Genomic DNA, 24,582 nt, shown 5'->3' with positions numbered 1-24,582 from the left:
TAGCTCACTTTGTTTAATCGGGAATTGTCTTAAAAGGGGAAAACGGAAGGGACTGAAATATTAACCAACAATGCCTTCTTGTACCAGGGCACATAATTTGAGCATGAATTTCACCTCAGAGCTTCACAGTTTATTAGGTTGATTCTTGACTTAACCCTTGGATGTCTGAAGACAAGTGTTATCTGCGCTGTAGTTATTTTCATCCTTACCTCCTCATTCCCCTGTGTCACCATGTCATTATCAGGTATCTTGAGGCTCCTAACCCTTGATCCCTTCCTGTCTTTGCAGAGAACAGGCCTGGTCCTTTTCGGGCTTTATATTTACTCCCCCTTCCCTGACATAATTCTACACATCTGTTCACAAATCCCCAATGATTATTTTCTCCCTGACTTCTGAGCCATTCAATTCCCTTTGATCTGTCTCCCGGCTGCCATTTTCTTTTTTCAGTCTTTGGGCTAGGAGCCAGCACTGGGGTTTAAGGTTAGTGGGCAGTGTATATCCAATGGATCAGGGAGTCTGTTTGGACCTGTAAAACAGGGTAGCACCCCTTCCAGGCATGAGTACTGATCAATCCTGCCTTACTGTTACCAGAACCCTGATTCTCATACTAGCAGAAACCCGTACCTGACCATACAGATCCCACAATCCTAACTCCTCCTCTATGTGACACCATCACAGACTTCTTTAGCCAACAACTTTTACCTAGGACAGCGTATGTAATTCTCAGATCGAATACATTATAATTCCAATTATCCAAACTCACTTTATCCAAAAATCAGTTATCTGACTCCACAGTGTGCCCATCCATGCAGCCCTATGGTAGTTAGTCATTTCCATTTATTTGACCGTCCGGTTACCCAAAAGTTCTGGATGTCCCCGTGGCCACTTGGATAAATACAAATATTTGTAGTTATTCCTTTATATTTGAGTTATATGCCCATCTTTCATACTGAAGGTGATTCTCCCCGATGCTAGTCATTATTTGCTAAGAGAAGAAGAGCTCATAAAAGAAGCGTATGTTCATTTAAAAGAGGGTATAGATACACATGTGATAACGAAACTAAGCTGAAGAAGTGCAGAGAATTTCTTTCCATCTGTAACCAGTTGCTCTTCTTCCTTTCCCTTGGAGCTTTGAGAAACCATTCAAATTCAAGCTACAGTGGGCTATTGAGCAAAACCTGAGCAGGGGGACGGGTGCTCTGGAATGTGTGGAATGTTACCTAGTAGGTAACAGCATCAGGAAGAGAATAAGAGATGTCTTATCTCTTTCAATGAACTAAGCTAATTCATAGACAAGCACAGACGCTGCCCCTAACGGGGGTGACTTTGGTTTGTGTTTCACAAATACGTCTGTTTTCAGATTATAAATTAAAAGCAACCCAAAATTGTGGAAATGTTAAAATTTCCACAAGTATTTATCAGCATTTGGAATTTTTTAGAATTTTAATTCTATTTTCATTCCATATTACATAACTGCTTGAGCCAAATTCCAGAGATTTGTATAAGATCAGGCATGCTGTATATGTGACTAACCACATTTGGACTCCTTTCTGCTTCAGGGCATGTCTGTAGGAAGAGTTACTGCACAGCAAGCCTGGGTGTAACTCTACAGCGCTCCCGCAGGCCATGCGCTAACTGTTCATGTGGCCCCTGCTGCTGTGCACTGAAAGTATGTTTCTTAAACTGCAGTAAGTCAAAGTGCACCACCCAACTTTTTAGTGCACAGCAGCAAGATCCACACAGATAGTTAGTGTGAGGTAGATTTACACCCCAGCTTGCTCTTAGATGCATTAAACCAAGAGATAATTAGGATTTTTATACTAAAAAAAATTTTTTTTTGCTGCAGAGCAGACACAAGTACCCTTCTACAGCCATTATTTACAGGAGATTTTTGCTCATACTACTTAACTGGAATGGACATTGTACACCACAACTCTAAATGGATGATCTTTTGATGAGTCAGCTACGTAAGGACCGATAAATATGTGAAGTCCTAAACATATATATGTATTCATACTTTTAGAAAATACAATTGTTGCTTTTACCTTGAAATTAAGGGGGGGAGACCACTGAAAATGATGACAGAACTAAGTTTAACAGCATTTTTAGGGGCTAGATTGTATAGTGGGTTAGTGCACTAATTTCTCATCTCTGGAGAGCTAAACCAAAATGCCACTCACATGCCACAACAGGTGGTGGAAATTGATGGGGCCAGCGATGAAAGGGGACAGTCCCAGCAGCAAGTCAGGGAGACATTGCCAAGGGACAATAGGTAGCTCCTCCACCTTGAAATTTCTGGCACCCATTGGCCAGCTGAGAGAGAGCGGTGCTGATTAGCCTGCAATCTCCAGCTCCCAGGATTTAGCCTAGTGCAGGGACCATGTGGAGCATGTTTCGGATCCATTCCAGCAGCCAACCCTACCCACCCAAACTAGGAATGGGAACCCGGCCTGGTAGATGCTGCAGGTCTAGTTGATCATCATTTTAGGGAGTCAGGAAGAATATTTTTTCTCCCACCCCACTGCCCCCTCTGCCCCCTTCACAGTGGGGGAGAGTCCTAGGGCTCAAAGAGAGCTGAGTCCTGGCGGGTAGGCTGAGGACAGCCATCCCACGTAATGGGTTATATGGTAAGGAGCCCAGAAACCCCCACACTGGAACCAATTAAATGCCTGGTAAAAGAGAGTATGGATGATAGGCAGGTAGTGTCCCTCCCTCCTCTGTGTTAAAGTCTAATAAAAGTTGCAGCCTGCCACTTAATTCCATATATTTGTCTGTCCTCATTTTGCTGCTGTATCCACATCAAATTCTAGTTTAGGCCACAAGGAAAAAAGAGTCCGGTGGTCTCTTCCTCCATTCATTTTCTGACATCACCAAACTAATTTACAGTTTGAAACAACTGCCCCTTTTTGGGAGGATGGATGAGGGAAGAAAGTGCAGGATTAGAATGCAGGATTCTGTACTATTGTAAAGCTGCGTGGAAAGGGCTTGCATGATATTTCTGCAATATATCTGAAATGCCAATTATATTTCTCCTATTGGTATTGATAGCAAATTAATATTAATTAATTGTACTTAAAAGAAAAATAATTGCAGATGGAAATATTAAAGGAAAAGCTGAAAGCACAGAGAAAAAAAAGAAATGAGAGGATTATTATTTAGTAGATAGTATCCAAATTTTCAACAGCAATAGTTGAAAACACAACACTGTATAACAATGACTTCTGGTATTTGACATACATAACCCACATTCTAATGTACAACCTGCTATCAACTAGGGATGAATTAAAATGAAGATATTTGCATTTGGAGAGTCTATTATTCAATTTATACTCAGAAACAATCAGATTCAGATAAAACAATTCTGGAAAATACTACCCACTCACCTCAACAGCTAGGGGAAGTTGATTGGGCTGGTGGCATAGTTCTGCCTTGGGGATCGTACCCATTCCTCCCAGCATGGGGGCTCTGCCCACTATTGGAGCAGGGTCCCTCCCTCTAAGGAGATATTCCATGCTGGCTCCCTCCCTGCTTCAGGGCGGGAGGCCAGAGTCTGCATGTGGACGCCAATTGGGCAACTGGAGCTCAGTGCGCATGGGGATGTGGGGGTCACACGGTGTCACTACAGCAGTGGAGAGGGGTCCTGGACCACAGGGTGGTACTTCTAAGTTTGGTCTTATTACCATGGTTCTCCACCCTCCTCTGCTCACAGGGCCAGTGGAGGCTGGGAGCCACTATCCTGGCCAGCATGAAACCTGATGGCTACGCCCCTTCCTCTTCCCTTGCAGTTTAACATACTTTTTTCAGGCAGTGAATGTCCCAGAAGTGGATAATGGTGCTGCCGATTCTCTATCTTGATTTCAGGATGACAAATTCTGGGTACTTTCACACCCTGCCAGAAGGGAGCTGCAGACAATGCCCCAACAATTTTAGAACCTTGGCTCCTGGGACTAGTGAACTCATGGGACTTGGTTGCACCATGGATTCTGAGGGCCTACAATGCTAGCCTTACAGAATTCATGGAATTTAGGGCACAAGAAGGGGTTTGTCATGAGTGGAACAGACCTACATACCAAGTGGTCCTATATATGGTGTCACTGCGAGTTGGTTCCCTACACTATATCACCAGTACCTGTTAGTGGGCCTGTTCTAGTGGTGTAGGCTGGTGGGTCTCCCAGAACCATGTGGCACTTCATAATACAGAAGCTCTTAAAAAGGTGGTACAGGAGGGGTGGCATAGGAAGGATGACAGGCTACCCATAGCAGTGGAAACCCTGACTGGGCTAGTAAAGGCTCTACTACAAATATGCAGCTGTAGGAAGGAAGCCATTTTAGTTTGGGTGGCATTTGTTGTTGCCTTCTTTGGTGCTTTTAGAGTCAGTCAGCTGGGCCTTTGGCAGCTGCGGACAGATCCCAACTTTCTGGATGTATGGCTTAATGGATGTATGGCTGTCCACAAACTGCCCCCTTTAAGCTCACAGAAGGCAAAACCAGACCTGCCAGTCAAGGCAGACTGCGAGTGACCACACCCCTGAAGACCCAGCCAGTTTAAGATACTTCCAAAGCTGTTTTCAAAGAGCTAATTCCTTTAAACTGTAAGTAACAGTTTACTAAACACAGCAAGTAATTCAGAGAAACACTTCCTGCTGCAGAGCATCTTCAAGCTTCATCCTAGCTACTGGCAGACAACTATAGTGCTAGAAAAGGAGGAAAGGTTCAATACATAACCCTTTCCTCAGTGGAAATCTGCATACTTTTCACCTAGAAAAAAGGAAATGGTCAGGTAAGCTAAGATAAAATTTCCTATTTCTCACCCTCCCTCCTCCCCCCCCATACACATAAGGAAAATCCATGGATCCATGGCAAGGGGATTTCCAATAGCAGTGTCTAGCCAAGGAGCAACTGAAGTAGATAAATAATGTACAATTTGGAGAAGATAGGTTTTCTGTTTCTGTTGGATAACCACACTGTCCTTCCAAAGACAATGACTGATGTGATCTACACGTTTAATTTGTAAAACGCAGTTAAGGTACAGACAGGAAATGAGGTAGCCAGGCTTACATGCATATCTTTTTTATACTACATGTGAGTCTTCAGATCAGCAGGCTGCCATAGCTGTGAGTGAATGAGCATAAATGTTTGAGGGGAAATCAAGGCTTCTGACTTTATAAGCTTCTGAAATGCACCATTTTAACCTCCGCTTATTTAAACAGTCTGCTTTGATGTTCAATTCCCCTTTTAGGTGTAGGGCTTTAAAAGGACAGGAGGTTCTCTTCTGCCAACGAATAGAAAGGGCTGAATTTCTGTAGCAGAGCTGAAGATCTGGTACCTCCTTGCTCATTTATACAGGCCACTATTAATATGTTGGACATCACCAATACATTTTGGTTGATCAAGCCTGAAATTAGGGACTTTAGGCACATTTTATTGTTCTGAGCTTGAGCCAATTGATACTACAGAAGATCTCTGTAATCTGAATGGAATCAGTCTCTGACAGAGCTCCCTTGCATCCGATGTTACCCCCGCCTCTGTCTGGTTCTGCTAAACTGTGGCCTCCAGGTACCTGCTTTCCAACCTCCTCCTCTGCCCCCTCCCTCCCTGTACTACCAAGAGAGGGATCTTAATATTGTGACTAGGGAAGACAGGATTAACGGGCCCTGTGAACTCAGAATATTGATAAACGTCTGGAGAGGACACATGGTGTCTCACCCCCAGAAGGTTATGAGTGCAAAGCACCTTCAGCCCAATCACAGACATTAGAGTCCTGATAGATGTTACTGGAGAACAGCTTCCACTGTGTATTGTGGCCACTACCTTTTGGATCTTGTCTTCTGATAGGCAAACCTCTGTGGAGTCTGCAATCTATGGTAACACTCAAACATAGTATGGGAAGAGGATGGAGTAGCATTCTAAGTTTTCTTGTTTCCAAGGACCTCAGTTGTCACAAGATGAAGCAGGAGATATATTGCTATCTTCATACTCTGGTGTTTCAATTGGCTGGAATAAGCAGGGAATATCAACAACCTTGGTTTTGGAGTTGTATTCAATTCAATAAGCCAATAATATTGAAGCCCCATCTGTCTCTCTAGAATTTGAATTTTCCCTGCGATCTGCCCCTTATTTGATGAACATCAGACATGGTCAACTGTAGTAATGCTTCAAGATTTTCTTGCAGTATCTCCTCTGTCCCTTAGCACCTCTTGATTTATTCAGTCTGTCTTTTTCTGGTTGGTTCTCTCACCTGTAATTCTTAACTGGGATGCCAAGACCTGAACTAGGATCTATATATCCTTTATCTGGCCTTTTGGGAGCTGACAAAGTCATTTTTAAACTATGCCATGGCAGCCTTATCTATAGGGGAGGAAAGACAGCTCCTGAGCCTAAATGCCTCTGCTTTAGGAGCGCCCAAGCTAGTATGTAGCAATGGACCTTTAAGGAACAGTGACCAAGGAATATACCAGTGAGAATTCTTGGCAAATCTATTTCATACTACTAACTCATTACAAACAAAAGAACGGTTGCATGCAATTTATACAGGAAGCTTGGAGATTGTTTGAGTTATCCCTGAAGTCACAATGGCCCCACTGACGAATTACTTGAGCTGTTGATCTGACTCTGGGGCTATCGCCTATATAATCCATAAAAATTAGACACAACAATCATTAATAACTTGGTTTATTACAACCTAATGTCATCAAATGTAGCCTATGCATGAGATTTCAATTAATTTTAAGTACATATGAAGTTCAATGTCTGTTCTTGGGTTACACAAAAGTAGTTTGAGACAAAAAAGGCTAACACAAGTAGTCTATTAAAGTATATTTTAATGCAAAGTAACTAACAGATTTTCTTGTAAATTCTCAGAAAATTCACTGTGTGTTCAAAGAGTCACACTCTGTAAGTGTGGGCCATATGCTGTATTTTTCATACATAACAAAAAGATTAGAGACAGTCTCTACGTAAAAGAATAAATGGACACAAATCAGATGTCAAGAATTGTAACATTCATAAACCAGTCGGAGAACACTTCAATCTCTCTGGTCACGCGATCACAGACATGAAGGTCGCTATCTTAAAACAAAAAAACTTCAAATCCAGACTCCAGCGAGAAACTGCTGAATTGGAATTAATTTGCAAATTGGATACTATTAATTTAGGCTTAAATAGAGACTTGGAGTGGCTAAGTCATTATGCAAGGTAGCCTGTTTCCTCTTGTTTTTTCCTACCCCCCCCCCCCCAGATGTTCTGGTTTAACTTGGATTTTAACTTGAAGAGTGGTCAGTTTGGATGAGCTATTACCAGCAGGAGAGTGAGTTTGTGTGTGTATGGGGGTGGGGGGGATGTGAGAACCTGGATTTATGCAGGAAATAGCCCAGCTTGATTGTCATGCACATTGTGTAAAGAGTTGTCACTTTGGATGGGCTATCACCAGCAGGAGAGTGAATTTGTGTGGGGGGGTGGAGGGTGAGAAAACCTGGATTTGTGCTGGAAATCACTTTAGATAAGCTATTACCAGCAGGACAGTGGGGTGGGAATAGGTATTGTTTCATATTCTCTGTGTATATATAAAGCCTGCTGCAGTTTCCACGATATGCATCTGAGGAAGTGAGCTGTAGCTCACGAAAGCTTATGCTCTAATAAATTGGTTAGTCTCTAAGGTGCCACAAGTCCTCCTTTTCTTTTTGCGAATACAGACTAACACGGCTGCTACTCTGAAACAAAAAGATTGAAAACCTGCCTTAAGTGCAAAATGGAACTCAACCCTAACTATTGAGATGTGACCACGGCCTCAATAATGGAAGAAAGACAGATGTTATTTTGACTTAGTGACCTCCACTCATTATCAGTGTACTCCTCCTTGATACAAATACTGTCAAAGTTTCAATTATCTCTCACTGCTGCTATGGTCAATTGATGGTTCACTTTACTCTGCCATTGCTGAAGCCTCTGCCCTTACTCTCCTAGCAAACCCACCCACCAAATTATGATACTGAGTTGATGTGGAAGTTAAGTAACTTTATGCTTCTCTCAATGAGGGCCTCAAACAAAGCACATATATTGTTGCATGCTAACTTATTGCTGGTTGGTTGGTTCCTTAGGCAAAACAATGAAAATACCAACAGATGAGTGTTTTAGCAACAGATGGCATTGGTATCTATTGGCTCAATCCTACAAGATACTGAGCATTCTAGCCCAATTCAATCAAGCACTTATTCACATGCTTAAAAGCAAGCATGTACTTTGCTGGATTGGGTCCCGAGTACTCAGTACCTTGTAAAATCAAACCCAAGAGACTGAGTGTCACCAATTACTAGCTGTTTCCACAGGATGCCAACAGTAATTGTTTTAATAAGTTTGCAAGTTTGCAAGTGGTAACATAAGATGGCAAAAGCAGGAGATATGCATGAAGTATTTGAAAACAATAATTCTGAGTATTTTTTTCTGTTAATATTATTGTCACTGAATTTGGTATTACTTGAATTACTGAATTACAAAACAATTGCTGTAAAACCAGCACAGGAAACAGAGGAGTGATATCTGAGACGCTTGTACTTTACACAAGTTCATCTGACCTTGAACAATGCTGGTGCAAAGAGCCCACCAAATTAGATTTTATATTTACTGGAATTCCATACAGTGAACATCTAAGCCTGTAAAAGTCTCCTGACATATTTTCCAGGTTGTTCTAAAAAATAGGTAAGAATTTTCTTCCTCCAACATCAATAGGCTCCCATGAGAGTTATTGTAGCTAGGCCCGAGGAATAAGAAGCTTCAGAAACATGGTCTTCCCTTTGCAGCTCAAGAAAAAGGACAAGAGCAAGGGATCAAGGAAGCTTAGATATTGTTCACACTTCAAATTCATCTTTGAGTAGCTGATGGGTTATAAATGACAGATGAATGAGGAAGCAGAATTTTACCTGCAAATGTTTCTGCATTACAGATATTCCACTCAAGACAGCTGGGTTACAGCTCTTCTTCACCAGTGCCAATAAGAAGGTAAAAGTTTGAAGATGAGGTGCATCTTGGTGGATATAAAAGTAAATGGGGGGAAAGGATTTGAAGAAGGTGATGAAAGAAAAAGAGCAGAAAAGCAATTACCTCATCTGGTAAATCAAGACAAAGCAGTGTGGAGTATAAAGCAGCTAACATTTACAGGAGAAGTAATGCCAAAGATTAGTGGCTAGATCATGCAATAAATCTCTCTGAGATGATCTAGAAAATCTTCTCATGTGTGTTTAAAGAAGAAAAGGTCAAATATATGCTATTGTATGATGGCTCCTCCACACAAGATGTACACAAGTGTAATACAATACACAAGGAGATGTATAAGTAAATACATTTACACCCATCTTATATAGTTTGTGCAACAGAGAAAAATCTATCATGCCATCAGAAATTACTCTTACAAGTTATACATTGATAAAATGAACACACATTTACTAAACCAATAAAGAACAGACCTCGTCTATTGTTCCCCAAGGGTATATTAAAAAAAAATCCTTGAAAAGTAGAGTGGACAAAAAAGGGAAAACTGTTAAAACTAACTGGAAATAAGAAAAATATGTAGAAAATATAAAAAATATGTTCATTAAACAAACATTTGTACTGTATTAAGACAATCTCTTGCCATGCTATTTATGGTGTTTTGTGTGACAAAGGATGATGTGTGTTATAAGGAGAACAATGTTTAACAATTAGACTCCTACAGAGCTGTATCCACAATACACTCAATATACCCAAGATATCCTTTAAAAGATAAAAAATACTGTATTATGTTTAGTGTATGTACAGTACAGAGATGGTAACAGTATAATAATTTCAATGGAGAGGTTAAAATGTTTTCATGAAAGCATTGTTACAAGGCTTTGCATTCTTAGGAAGAAAATAAAACAGTAACTGCATAAAGCTCACACAATAAACTACATACACCATTTTGTGAGGGATATACTTTTCCTTCTTTTCTATGAATGTTTAAAGCTCTCCTTCAAGCTCTTACTAAATCTATTGATCTGTGAAACACACTGCACTCCAGGGAAGCAATTCACTTGACATTATATATCAAATGATGAGATGAATAATGATCATACCATTTGGTAATTAAACGTCTTACAAACCTTTTAACTGACTGAATGTCTAAAAGGTCAAATGAGGTCAAACTTTTTTTTTAACTCTTCTGTTATATTAACCATATAAAACAATCAACTATAAAAATAGCAATGATAACAATATCTGGTAATACAAGAATTTAAATAATTTTTCATCTCTATTATTATATAGCTTGAATACAGACAGTATCTCCTACTTTGCTTTCATCACCCACAGTCCTATTATAATCTTAATTGTTATGCTTTTGGAAAAGTAGACACTTGCAGATATGGCACAAACTACCAGCAGGTGTGTTGGATGAAGAGAAATTAACAGCACATATAACAAATATAAACCAGATCAGTGAATCAGGCAATTGAAGTAAAGCTACATGACGGTTACTGTGCAATGCCAGAAACGTGATTTTTTAGAGAATGAATATACACCAGCTGTCTGTTTAGAAATCCATTTTCAATATTTATCTTCTTTATATTTAATATAATATTATAAAATATGCAGACACTATAGGAACGTATGCTTTACTTTTTTATTTGTTCACAACAGTCTGGAATTTATTAGAGTTTTATATCTCTTAACACTTAATAGCTTAGATGTTAGATACTAAACTAAACTAAAATATTTGAGGAAATATTTTCACCTGCAGTAGCAATGGGTGTGCATGAAAACCCTTGCATTTGTGCATGTAAATGATAAGAAGTCCATGTGGTCCATGTGTATTTTTAATGTGTAAATATATTGCACCAATGGCTGTTTGTTACATCTTCACTCCCCATTCAGCAATGCACTTAAGCATGTGCTGAAGTACCATTGCCTTCAATATGATTTATGCGTAGGCTTATGTGCTGTCCTGAATAGGGATGCTTTCCTGAATCAGGCCTTCATTGTCAGAAGAGATATTTTTTCCTCCTCAACATAAATTATTACCAGCCTAATCACAAACAGATTCATGAATCCCAAATGTTTTAAGGATTTCTTATGAGTGTTTTGTAATGAATTCACCTAAAAGACAGAGGAATCCTGATTGACTTGTGAAGAAAATATTTGGAATCTTTGTCACACACAAATTAGGACAATGTGCCCACTGCAACCTTTATGTGAGTGGGTTTTTTGTCCGGCTAGCTGGAAAAAAGGGGGTATTGCCTGACTAAGGATTCCCTTACGGCAGGTGGATAGAAGGGAGAAAGTTTACAGTGAGGGGCAGGAAGAAGTTGGGGCAATGTCAGGACAAGGTCACTGCACAGTCCATCCTGCTGACTGGAAGAGTGGGAAAGTATCTATACCTAGGGTTGCCAAATATCTAATTACACAAACCCAAACATCCTGCCCTGCCCCCTACCTCACTCCTTCCCTGAGGCCCCGCTTTTGCCTTGCCCTGCCTTCTCCTAGGCCCCACCCTGCTCACTCCATCCCCCCACACTCACTCACTTTCACCGGGATGGAGCAGGGGGTTGGGGTACGGGAGGGGATGTGGGCTCTGGGCTGGGGCCAAGGAGTTCGGAGTGTGGAAGGGGGACTCTGGGCTGAGCCTGGGGCAGGGGGTTGGGGTGCAGGAGAGGGTGCGGGTGCAAGCTCTGGGAGGGACTTTGGCTGCTGGAGGGGTCTCAGGGCTGGGGTAGAGGGGTGGGGTGTGGGAGGGGGTGGGGGTGCAGGCTCTGGGCGGGGACTCAGGGCTGGGGCAGGGAATTGGGGTGCAGGTTCTGGGAGGGAAGTTGGGTGCAGGAAGGGGCTCAGGGCTGGGGTGAGGGACAGGGTATGGGCAGCGCTTACCTCGGGCGGCTCCCAGTCGTTGGTGAGGGGCTAAGGCAGGCTCTCTGTCTGCCCTGGCCCCGCACCACTCCTGGAAGCGGACTACATGTCCCTGTGGCCCCAGGCATTTGAAGCTGTGGAGTCAGCGCTCAGGGCGCGGGCAGTGTGTGCAAAGCCCTGCCCCCACCCCCGGAGCCACAGATACTTGCAGACCGCTTCTGGGAGCAGCACAGGGCCGGGGCAGGCAGGGAGCCTGCGCCGCTGGACTTTTAGAAGCCTAAAATCTCCCGGTTTGGCTTTTGTAGCATCTGGGAGATAGAACCTAATTCTGAGAGACACCAGGCAAAAACGGGAGGGTTGGCAACCCTATTTATACCCCATGCAGCCATGAAGAGGCCCTCAATACAAGGATTGAGCTGGCAGCACTCACCCACTCATGCACTTGGCAAAAGGACCAGGTTCCCTCGTGATCCCTGTGGGCATTACACTAGCTGCTCCTCTTCCTTGAGAGGCTTCCCTCATCACCAGATTTGGCCAAGCTGGGATGTTTTTTTTTTTTTCCACCTTCCCTACAGCTGGTCTAGGACCCAATGGGCTGGAGTAGGGGGGTTAGGTTACAATGTTGTATATTAATACATAAAACTTGTGTCAGATGTCCAGTGCAGATACTCAGTCAGGAAGGGATTTGCTTATAAGAGAAAATGGATTGAAAAAGGGTTTGAAGGAAAGCATCCCTTATAGGAGCTGAGTAAGAGGAGTTAGGGGCTCCTACATCAAGATCAGCATGCAGCCAACACCCTGCATTGAACAATTTGTTGCTGAATATTCCCAGATATTATAGGTTAATATAGTTGCAACCTAATAAAACCACAACCATGGCCCTCCTGTCTTTCTTCCAGCATGGATGGAAAATATCAGCTGAGGTGCTTGTTCAATCCATTTTTTTTAAAAGCCATTTTTCAATTCTGAAATAATTGAAAAATTCTAATTAAATTATAAATAAAAGTATATACCATGTATAAGAGCTCTTATCATGGTATAAGACTCAGTGTCTCCCTCTTGGTACTGCTGCCAAAACTACTTGTCTTCATTTTGAGCTTTTTGCGACCATGCCTCATATTCTAAGGTAACTGCAAACAACTGAAAGTAGTACTTTCAGTAGTTACTGAAAGTAACTGTCACTTAACTATTTTGTGGCAATACTGACCTACAACAATGTAACTGAGAGGTTCAGAGCTTTAAACTCACTATTCAATTAAAGGGATCACATAGTTTCTCAAAGGCCACTGTGACAGGGTCAGGCCAGATGGCTACAGGAGAGTGACAGAAGGCAGATATATTAGCCCCAGGTTAAGAAGGTCCCTTTTCCCTGGGTAAGGTAACAGGGAAGGTTCCAGAACAATCAGGAACTTTCTGGAAACAATTAAGGCAGACAGGTTGATTAGAACACCTGCAGCCAGTCAAGAAGCTCTAGAATCATTTAAGACAGACAGGCTAATCAGGGCACCTGCGTTTTAAAAAGGAGCTCACTTCAGTTTGTGGGGTGCATGCAGGGAGCTGGGAGCAAGAGGCACAAGAAGCTGAGAGTGAGAAGGTGTACTACTGGTAGACTCAGAAGTACAAGCATTATCAGACATCAAGAGGAAGGTCCTGTGGTAAGAATAAAGAAGGTGTTGGGAGGAGGCCATGGGGAAGTAGCCCAGGGAGTTGTAGCTGTCATGCAGCTGTTACAGGAGCCACTGAGACAGCTGCAATCCACAGGGCCCTGGTCTGGAACCCGGAGTAGAGGGCAGGCCTGGGTTCCCTCCATCCCCCCAACTCCCTACTTGATACCAGAGGCATTGACCTGGACTGTGGGTTCCACAAGAGGGGAAAGTCTCTAGCCTGTTCCCCGATCCACTAGGTGGATCAGCAGAGACCGTGGGGATTGTTCTTCCTTTTCCCCATGCTGGCCAGTGATGAGGCTAACTGAGTGAATGGCAGATTTGAGCCACGAAAGTGGCCAAACTGAGGGCTGCTGTGAACCTCTGAGGCAAGCAAATCCGCCAATAAGCACAGGACCCACCAAGGCAGAGGAGGAACTTTGTCACACCATCACAATTCTAGTTAGAGTACATATAACTCAGCAGAGGGAAGCTGGCTTGACTGAATTTCTGCAGGGAGAGATATCAGCACCAACTTCATAAATTACAGAAAAAGAAAAACTCCAACCAGGAGACACTCAGGGAAAGGTAATTCATCCAATTCCCCTGTCACACTTGAGAAGCAAAACCCATGCCACTGCACTTATTCCATGCTTTCAGTACCTAGTGTATTGTAAAACCTTCTCCCCAGCAGCAGTCAGACTGAGAGATGGAAAGCGGTGTCCTTTCTGAGCTCCCCAATTCTATTTCCTTCAGGCATGGTAAGGAAAATTTGTCCCTCAGTATGGGCAGACACCCAGTTTACAGGCTCTGATAGGATGACAATGTCTGTTGTATGAATTATCAAAATTCTCAGCCTGTGGCTTTAAATAGGAAATGAAGATCAAGACTTGTATGAATTACCAACATTCTCAGCCTGTGGCTTTAAATAGGAAATGAAGATCAAGACTTGAAAAAAGAATATTTGTCTAAAAATAGGGGGAAAAAAGCCTTTGACTGGGTTGAGTATTTTTTTAATTATTTACTGTAAAAATAAAATGGATTTGGCTGACTTTATGCCAAGAAATAAAAATGATATATGACAACAAAGCCAAAAGCAGTAGCAAGTGGAGATATGAGAAGTAATTTCTGCCTTGAAAGGGACAAGGAAGCAAAGATGATCACCATCTCTTCTCCACTGTGACATATTCATAGAATCCTTATTAAGAATTAGATAAGTTTATGATGGTTAGGTCCATCAGTGGCTGTTAGCCAAGATGGTCATGGCTTAAATCCCATCCTTCAGGTCTATGTACATTTCTGCTTGACAGAAGCTGGGACTGGAGAACAAGGGATAGATCACTCTATAATTGCCCTATTCTGTTCATTCCCTCTGAAGCATCTGGCATGGCCTATGCTGGAAGACAGGATACTGGGATAATGGACCATTGGCCTGACCCAGTTTGGTCATTCTTATGTCTACTCGAGAAGAAAATTTCTGGACATTAGAGAAAACTGACATAGGATAGTAAACTACTGATCATGTGTATTATACCTTCCTATCCAACCATTATCCGCCGATACATGTACCCACAATCTGACCAAAATAATAAAGAAGTTCAGCACCTTGTCAAGCTGCATATTCAACTTTAGAAATATAAGAATTTCCATATGCATTTCAACAACTTTAACAACATTAACAACAAGTTTATAGCAACTGTTCACTCAATTTCCCCCTTTAAATGTACTAAAAATGAGCTGAAATATCAGTCCATTTAACACCTACCATATTTAGCTGTTAAATATTCCCCTGATGCTCTCCAAAAATGAGGAAAGACGCTAATGAATGTCAGCAACTCTTTCTTAGCAAGAGAGAACCTATAAATATTGTAAAAGTGTTTTGTTTCCTGGGTTACATTATCTCCTTTGTACGCGCTCAGGTTTTGTCACCAAGTTATTCTTGAAAATCAACTAACTGCTGTCCAAATTGAAGCAGGGCAGAAAATTGAAGTGTGACAGAAAGATACCTTTACTTGCGGTTAAGCACCCCAAGACTGAAGGGTTATTGGAAAGACACGCTACTTTCTTATTGTAATGTACATAAGAACAGCCATACTGGGTTAGACCAAAGGTCCATCTAGCCCAGTATCCTGTCTTCTGACAGTAGCCAGTGCCAGGTGCCCCAGAGGGAATGAACAGAACAGGTAATCCCCTGTTGCCCATTCCCAGCTCCTGGCAAACAGGCATATATATATATATATATTTTTATATATATATATATATATGTATATATGGCATATATAGATCTAATCTCATAGAATCCCAATGAGTAAACAAGGATAAGGTCCTAATCCTATCACTGATTCACTGAGGTTCCAGTGCAGGTACACCATTTCACCCAGACTCTGTCAACTGCAGGATCAGAGCAACATAATGCACAGATCCAGCCTCTTCTTCTCTGGATGGCTCGGAATCAAATAAAGGGCTTCTTTAATCCTTCCTCTCCTAGGTTCTTGAAATACTGAACATTTAACTTTTAAATTGTTCATTGGATTGGTGTACTGCGATACAGAGCTTTTCACCTCTAAATCCCCAGTTCAAATCCAGTCTGCTTGGTAGCAACTGAAAGCTATTACCATCAGATAGTTGTTTTGTAGCCAACGTCCCAACAGAACTGCTGTGAAGCATCGTGCATTTGGCCAGACACCTGTTGCCACCACCATGACAGAAGCAACAGAGAGGCAAGATAGCTCTTCTTAGAGATTAGCTGATGCAAGGGACAGGGCTACAGGTGGAGATGACTGGAATTTTTTCTCGAAAATATGACACAAGAAGAGGAAAAACTGACAGCACTGTTCAAATTTTTTTACCAGCTTTAGTCACAATATGATCTTGAAGTCCTCCACTGGTTCACTAGAAAGATGGTGTAACCTATACTGTCCCTGCCACTTATCACGCCAGCAGAACCTCACTGTTATGTACATCAGTTAACGGTAAAACTGGAAATCCCTTCTCAGTGTTTATTTCCAATTTACCAACTCTCAACTGTATGTTATTTTCAAATAACTCATTCACAACAGTAATTCTTCAAAACTAGCCAACATTACATTGTCATTGAGTACCACATAGTTTCTGGTTATGAAACATTTGAATTTTCTGTTCAAAAATATAAATTATTCAGATGATTGTCTAACTCAAAATAAGTTCATTAGATTTTCTTAAAGTTTTCAAAAAAAAATCAAAGAAAACTGAGCAGAGAACAAACATTAAAAATGTCAGTTCAAAAAGAGTTTTTTCAATATTATTAATGTTTGAAAATGAAGGTTTAGAATGCAATTATCTTCACTTTTTCAAAAAAAATAATTTTAATTTAATTTATTATATTACACAATTTAGTGTCTGGATTTTATATAATTCATCATTTTAAACTAACCACAATATATCCTGGCCACCCCGCTCTCTGCTGGAGTCCAATTAGCTCCAATGAAATAACCAGTGCGAGCAAAGTGACCAAGATTCAGTGCAATCCAGATAAAGATTAGGAATACTCAATATTAAAGCTAATGTGCCATCACTCTTTTACTATTATATACTGGTTTATTTCGAAGACTAACTGGGGCATATTATAAAAGCTTTTCCACATTATATCTTTACCCAAGAGAAATTCTGTGAGTGCATTTGTTTATTCTTGACTGTACATTGTCTGTAACAATGGCTATCATCAATTTTTCTTTTACTGTATTGCATTACACAGTTTTAAAAAATACTACAATCCTATTGTAGCTGTTTATTTGTAAGTCACAAACTGCATTACTGTTTAAATAAATTCATAAAAAAGTTTTCTATAAAATACACCCACTTAGCACTATCCCACAGAATCAGTTTCCCAAAGAACGAGTTTACTGTTATTTAAACTTGAAGACTGTACAGTGTACTGTAAAAATATGTTCTTTTTATTAAATTCTAAAAAGCTAGTGATCCACACACTAAGTCTTATAGGCGCAATAAGAAAAAAATCAGCACAATACACTCCTTTGTTACAAAAAAAGAAAGAAAAATAAAGCATCTCTTAAGAAAAGTAACATTTGAAGCAAAATACAAATTCAGTTGGAGACTATGCTAAATGTTTCCAATGATTACAATTTTTGGTAAAAACATTAATATTTTAAGATCAAACACAGCAGACCCTTTTTCCTGGTATATTGTGCATAAAAAAACATTCCCGTCTGCTTCAACGCTTTGCCTTTTCCATGGGCTTAAACCTGTCAAATTATTCCATTTGATTTCAGAGAATTCTCATATGGCAATCTATTTTATTTACTTTATCTTCAATAAAATGGTTCAGTGAGCATTAGCAACTATGAGACACAAGTTTCAATCAGTCGTCTGGCAAAGGCGTCAATCTACATTAGACCTACTGTGCTGTGAGTTGCAGCTAGAAAGCTGGAGTAAGACAGGGCAACAGTGAATGAGCGAGCAAGGCCTAATAAAACAGCAATGAAGAGAAAGAAAATTCTCCCTAGACACTACAATACACTGCTTATACAATACGGGTGCCTAGTTCAACACACCAGTAGCTTCTTAATATAGCTGACAGCTAGAAAGGGGCTCCAGACTCTAACTTTATTTTACATGACAACTACAGTAATAGCCCTCTGTTCTCAAGCAGGCAACATTTAAAAACCTGTATTCCAGTCAGTTAAAAATTATGAATTTGTGTCAGACACAGCAAGGAGCCCTAAAAATATTTAAGAATTTAAGATATATATCATCTCTTCCATAACAGTTTTATACAATTACTGAGGCAACAGCATTTTTCAACATGCTTTCCCCTACAGATTTCTATGACATTTTAAATATAGCTATTGGATTAGATATAAACCACAAAATAATCAGTGTGTTTGAGCAACAACTCATTTCTGAAGATGATATCATTAAGGACTAACTCTAAAAATTGTATGGCATCACTCCTAGATGCCATGAAAATGTCTCCCAAAGCACAAACTTTGTAATAAGTGATGCAAGTTCACATTTGATATGGGCTGTAAAAAGCAGATTATTGTAATAGTGCTCTTTCCAGCAAATCAGACCATTAAGAATGTACTTAATGTTCAGTTGAATTGAAAAGCAGGCCAGTTAAAATCCATATTTTGCTACTTTGTATAATCATAGCAAAAATTTACTACCTAGTAGTTCCAAGCCACAAATTTGATTTTATAAATGTAAACTACTTTTGATTTTGACAAAAGAAAGTTGCCTTCGCTTTAAGATTCCATTAAAAATGTTTCGGTAAGTTCCTAAAATATCAGTAATTTGCAGCTGACTATGATTATCTTGCACAGATAATTCAAAATGTTACAATAAATGGGTCCTTCTTTTATCTAAAAAAAATTCTAACAAAAAGTCAAGTATTGTTTTTATGTTGCTCTTCTTGCTTCGTAGCAATTAGAGTTTAGCCCACCCAATTATTTTTGGGGAAAGAAGTCCAACATTTTTCTTCTCGCATTATCCCTATTCCCCTCCCCTCAGATTATGCTGTTATCACAGCAATCACATTCTGGCCAGGAATGTGTAGCTTCCTCTAGGATATAGTTAATGCCACTCCATAAACCAGCTGGCAGACTTACTCATATAATCCCCTGGAGACCAAATGCTTCACACCTCTGTAATGCACCTGATGGCCAACAAACCATGAGTCCTTGCATAGCTTCCAAGTCCAGGTCTTTTGCAAGGGAACTATAAGCGATGTCCCTTCACCTCTGGACATGTCAATATTATACTGTTCATGCTGAAAATGTACAGACAGATAGTACTTGGTAAGTAAAGAGAGTCTAGAAATACAAAGAATACAAAATTGTATATGAGTTATACTGTTAGTTATGTAGTGTAATCAGTACGGTAGCTGAAATATAGTGCACTGCAACAGGAAATACCCCAATATAGAAAGTTCCTTAAGTTTTTTTCTCAACGCACCGTTTCTATGTAAAAGATCATGAAGCAGATGCAGCTGGATCCCAATGGTTCCTCCCGTTAAAACCAAAAGAAAGACTCACACGAGGGATGGCACAAATTTATTTAGAAAAGCTGAATCAGCTCCCAGGTCATGAATGGGTCACTGAAAGTACCAGCTGCCCTAACATTATAGGTCTTGAAGGAAGCCGCTCAGTAGGTCATTCACCCCAAAAAGGGCATTACAACTCTGAATGGAGAGGCTATTCAAGGAGAAAAATGCAGTTCCTAAAGCAAAGTGTCCCTTCTGGGTTGGTTTTCAATTACAGCACAAATTGGCATGAAAAAAAAATACACGGATACAGTAAGGCACTTTAGAGAACAAACAAAAAGATATGGGACATGTCCCAAAAAGCTTACAATCAAAATTCAAGTGCGAAATGGTAAAGTTGGGTTAACAAAGAGATGGTAGGATAAGGTTGAAGAAGGATTACAAGATGGTGATTATTCGTTTTAAGCACATGCACATCTTGGTGAGTCAATTAACCCTTTTTGTAAAGAAATCATCATTATTGCCTCAATTCTAATGAGAATTGTGTAAAAAGCAAGCCTGAAGGAGAGATTTGAATGAAGTGACTTTTTGCATCAGAATTGGAAGGGAATCCCATAAGCGAGAAACAGTGTGCAACAAAAGACAAATAGATCATTCCTGATGCAAACTCAGAACCTCATGCACACCAATGTTAGATATTCTACAGAGTGCAACACTATGCAATGCAGCCATAAGCATTTTTGTGGGAAGCCAGAGCTAGAAAACTAAGCCTTCAACTGTAACAGTTCTAAAGAAAGAATTATGTTCCTTTGGGATGAAGAGGGAAAATTGTGTAGCCACCCTGTTTTTTAAATCCAGTCTGAAAATTGAAAGGATTTTTTTCCAATTTTCCCCATTCTTGTCTAAATTTCAAAATTTTCCAACCAGATATGCTGTTTTCCAGTTAAGTGGTTTGTTCTAAGGCAGGCACTACAAGTAAAATGAAAATTTACCCCTAAGTAGGATGTCCTTCTGATGTACATCTATTTTATCAGTACAAAGAAACTGTGTTCTGTCCCTTAGACACTCCAGAAATGTAAATGGGATATGGAAGAACTTGCGTTCAAAATTTACCATTCTTTGCTTTTTGAAAAACCACCTTAGGCCCTCCCACGTTAATGCAAGAAATAAACAACCTATTACTAGAAAAGCCAAATACATGTTGGCTTTCTGTACATAAAACATTTTTGTATTGATTGTATTTAACTGCAAATTATGGGCAAAAACAGACTGACCTCTGTTGGAAAGGAAACAGAATAATAGTTACTTTCATCCATATGTGGTAGGACTGCCTTAAAGTCCAGACATTTTGGAATTTAACAAAATTATATTGCCAAACTATTATAGGTACACAAGTCAGTATTATTGCTTTTCTGGCATTACTTGGTGCAGAACATGGTAAATCTCCAGAAAATCAGCCAATTTTTTTCTTTTTGCTGAAATAGCTGTTGTTGGCTGACCAGATTGTAACTGCAGCTTGCCAGTGTAACAAATATATTCCTACCATAAACAAACAGTTCTCCAGAATATGGGACATTAACTATGGAGAAATTGACTAATATGCCTCTCCGAAAGACACGTAGTTGGTAAATATAGAGAATTTTCCATCATCGCTTAGAAAGCAGAGAGTTTGATCTGCTTTGTGTCCTAAACTTTTCTGCACTGGATAGTATACACGGTAGCTTGAAAAAAAAACACAAAACCATTTTGTACATGCAGGACTACTTTTAAATATGTAACATATGCAGATTCCATATTTCTGTCCCATATATCCCAATCCTATGTCTATGTTCACTATAAAGTGATGCACACTATGTCCTGACCTACCTGACTGTTAAAGCTGCAATTAAAATAAAATGTCATTTCTTGTACTATTTACCACAGGTGATACTATCATATTTGCCTAGTCCTTTAGGCTTCAGCCCAGCACTTTATGCCACTGGGCATTGCTTGCCTGAATCAACAGGATGGGGACAGAGGGAAAGAAAGGAATTTCTCCCCCTTACCAGCCAATGGGTGAAGAGAGCAACAATGGCAGCACTGTCCCATTTTAACCATCACTGTGGAGACCAGTAGCACCAACTTGACTGACTAGCTGATCTTCAAAAGAGGCAGACTCCAACACTAAAAGGAGGGGTGACATCACTTGCTGCTACCCCCAGTTGGATGAGTGCCATGTGACTAGATATGGTGTTCCATGGGCCACCTTGTCACTATAGTCACCATAAGACCAAGACAGAGATCCTGTCTTTTACCTCCTTCCTGTGCTTCTAAAGCTTTTCCCCACCCACCTGTCCTCTCATTCATCGAAGCAGGATTCAGGATGTCTGTTTTATTCACCATAGATTCAGGGTTGGGTCGCGGTACGACTGCAAGGTGGAGTTGATTGTGGAAGTAGTGATGGGAACGTTGATGCTGTGGCTCCCGTTACTGAGTTTAATGGTGTGTATTTGTATCAGGATCTTCATTATTATGTTTGCTTCAGTTTGTTCATGAGCTTCTAGTCAGTTTTTCACCCCCCTCCTTTAATCATGTCATTACAGTTTCTAGGTTTGCCAGACTGAGGGTGGCCACTAGTTATTACAGAGGAATCAATGAATGGGCCAATTAGCATAGGGGGGTGTATCCAAGAGCTCCCAAAACTGGTGAGTTTGGGAACAGGAGAGGAAGTATTGTCCAGTGGTTAGGGCACTAGCCTAGGACTTGGCGAACCTGATTTCAAGTCCCTGATCTGCCTCAGACTTCCCGTGTGACCTTGGACAAGTCACTTAAGTCTCTCTATGCCTCAGTGCCCTGCCTATAAAATGAATGAATAGCACTTCCATACCTTACAGGGGTGTTGAGAGGATACATACACATTAAGCAGAGTGTGAGGTGCACTGATACTAAGTGCCACAGATAGAAGGAACAGGATATCACTCCTCCCACAGATTTCAGAAGAATCAAATCACCACAGAAAAGTGATGTGTGTGCTTACATATAGAAGTTGAAGGTTCCTAATACTAGTGTATATATACTAGTGGGCCTATTTCCTTTAATAGTGCCTTGGCAAGGTGTGCCAGGGTGAGACCAAGAGGTGCAATGGGGAGGGAGTTACAGAAGGTCCTATTGGAGTCAAATTGTAAGGGCTCCTTTCTATCAGGCACCAGTTGCTGTTTGTTTGGTATCTATAAATAAATTTCTTAGTCAACTAGAAAAATTACCATGTATGTGTCTTCCTTTCACTGTGTCTACAGCAATACATACGCAATTGAAACACAGAATATTTTTAAAGAATTCCTTGTGGCAGTTCCAGACGTAGGTAATTTTGAAAAAAACATGGGGGGTTTCATAATCTATCATTTGTATACCAATTCCCTCTGAATGCTTTCCCAGATCTACCTATCTTAGGGTCCTTATCTGGCCGCCATTACTGTAAGTACTGAAGTGCCTCACAACCTTCAATGTATATGCCCTTCCAGGACTCTTCTGAGGCAGGGAAGTACTATTATCCCCATTTTACAAGTGGGGAACTGAAGCGCACAGAGATCAACGGACAGATTTTAAAGGTAGTTAGGTACCTGAAGATGCAGATAAGCACTTTCAAAAATCCCACTAGGCACCTAACACGCAATGATAATCCCACTAGACACCTACCTGAATATTTTAGGCCCCTAAAATATCTTAGAAACTGTCCCTAAGTGATTTGCTCTATAGCTAACCATGGAATTGAATGTGGGTCTCCTAACCCCCAGGCTAGTGCCGTAACTGCTGGACCCTCTGTCTGAGGCAGCTCAAGAGCACTAGTGCACAGAGTACATGAATCTCACAATCAGAACATGTGAACTCATGGTCCTTGAGTTCAAGGAGTAGTGTCTGTTCCCAAATGAACATAGGGCATAGGTATTTCAACAAAGTAGAGGTGTCCAAGCACAGGGATTCATTGTATTCACATACTAAAAATGTTTTAAAATATATATTTTAGTATAAAAGATTTTTCTGACCAAGACAGTTTAATTATCTTGTTGCTCAAGTGGCTGGTGTCATGAAGCCATACAGTGAAACTCAACTTTAACCTCTCAATACCCAAGAGTATGCCATCAAATTTTAAAAGAGAAAATAACTGTCTTAAATTATGAATGTATCATTTTGTTGGGATTTAGTGCACGCTAAACATTCTTTATTTAAAACAAAACTAAACCAATTGTACAATTCCACAAGTGTTACTACACAAAGACACATAGTAAATGCGATGTGTAATCAAAACATCTAGTATAAAATAATATATTACATTTTGATAGAAATATCATAGAAATACAAAAGAATAATTTTATTTTTCAGCTTCTTCCACAAAAGCTATAGGACAAATGACCCAGCTTTTATAACTGAAGCATCACTGTGGTTATTACTGCCAAAAAATCATAAGTGATTCTTAATTTCTCTTAACCACATTCAAGTCTTCTTCAATCTTCCAAATGAATTGCTGGAAGATTTACATTTTGCAACTGAGTTTTGTGGAAGGGGCTGAAAAATGAGGAAAAGGAGAAGGAAATGGGATATGAGGAGTGGGAAAGAGGGAGGCCATCCTTCCCTTACTGCCAGACCTGCTAACTCCTCTTGCTCTACAGTCTAGTCTTACAAGTAGTAATACATCTCTGTGAATAACAGGAAGCAGCATGGTTAAACCAGGGACAGTGATGGTACAGGGGAAAAAATGCTACAAGCAACATCATTTATAGATTTTCAGTGCTTGAACTGTACTCACCTCCTTCTTCCAGGCCTTAAAAAGATATCCTTATTTCAACCTTGAACTGGAGTGCTGTCTGAGATCAATTCCAGCATCACTGGCCTGATAAAAAAAAAGAAACTATTTGTAGCTAATATTTATTTATCTATTATACGCAAAATTCCCCGATTTACTTTATCGCATTCCATAATTAGTTCCAAATTTCCATGTGGTGATTAGTAAGTAAGATCCTTAGCTGGAGTAAACCAACCTAGCTGCATTGACTTCAGTGAAGTGGGGCTGACCTATATCAGCTGAGGATCTGGATCATTAACTGTGTATCTCTTTCAGAAGCCATATCCTGA

At 40.3% G+C, this 24,582-nt stretch overlaps 1 protein-coding gene across 6 annotated transcripts in view; it reads right to left on the bottom strand.

Moving 5' to 3' along the window:
* Window positions 1-24,582, bottom strand: part of FOXP2 (forkhead box P2) — a gene marked incomplete at its 3' end in the record, with an annotated part of 555,064 nt that overhangs the window by 360,298 nt on the left and 170,184 nt on the right. For all 6 annotated transcript variants that reach the window (XM_084616819.1, XM_084616818.1, XM_084616823.1 and 3 more), the window contains exon 3: window positions 24,257-24,340. The remainder of the gene's footprint in view (window positions 1-24,256; window positions 24,341-24,582) is intronic.

This window comes from Lepidochelys olivacea (assembly GCF_965140295.1).
Source record: "Lepidochelys olivacea isolate rLepOli2 genome assembly, chromosome: 1".
In the NCBI taxonomy this organism is placed as follows: Eukaryota; Metazoa; Chordata; order Testudines; family Cheloniidae; genus Lepidochelys; species Lepidochelys olivacea.
The sequence above is the reverse complement of the archived record's forward strand: the minus strand, read 5'-3'. Positions and strand labels throughout refer to the sequence as shown.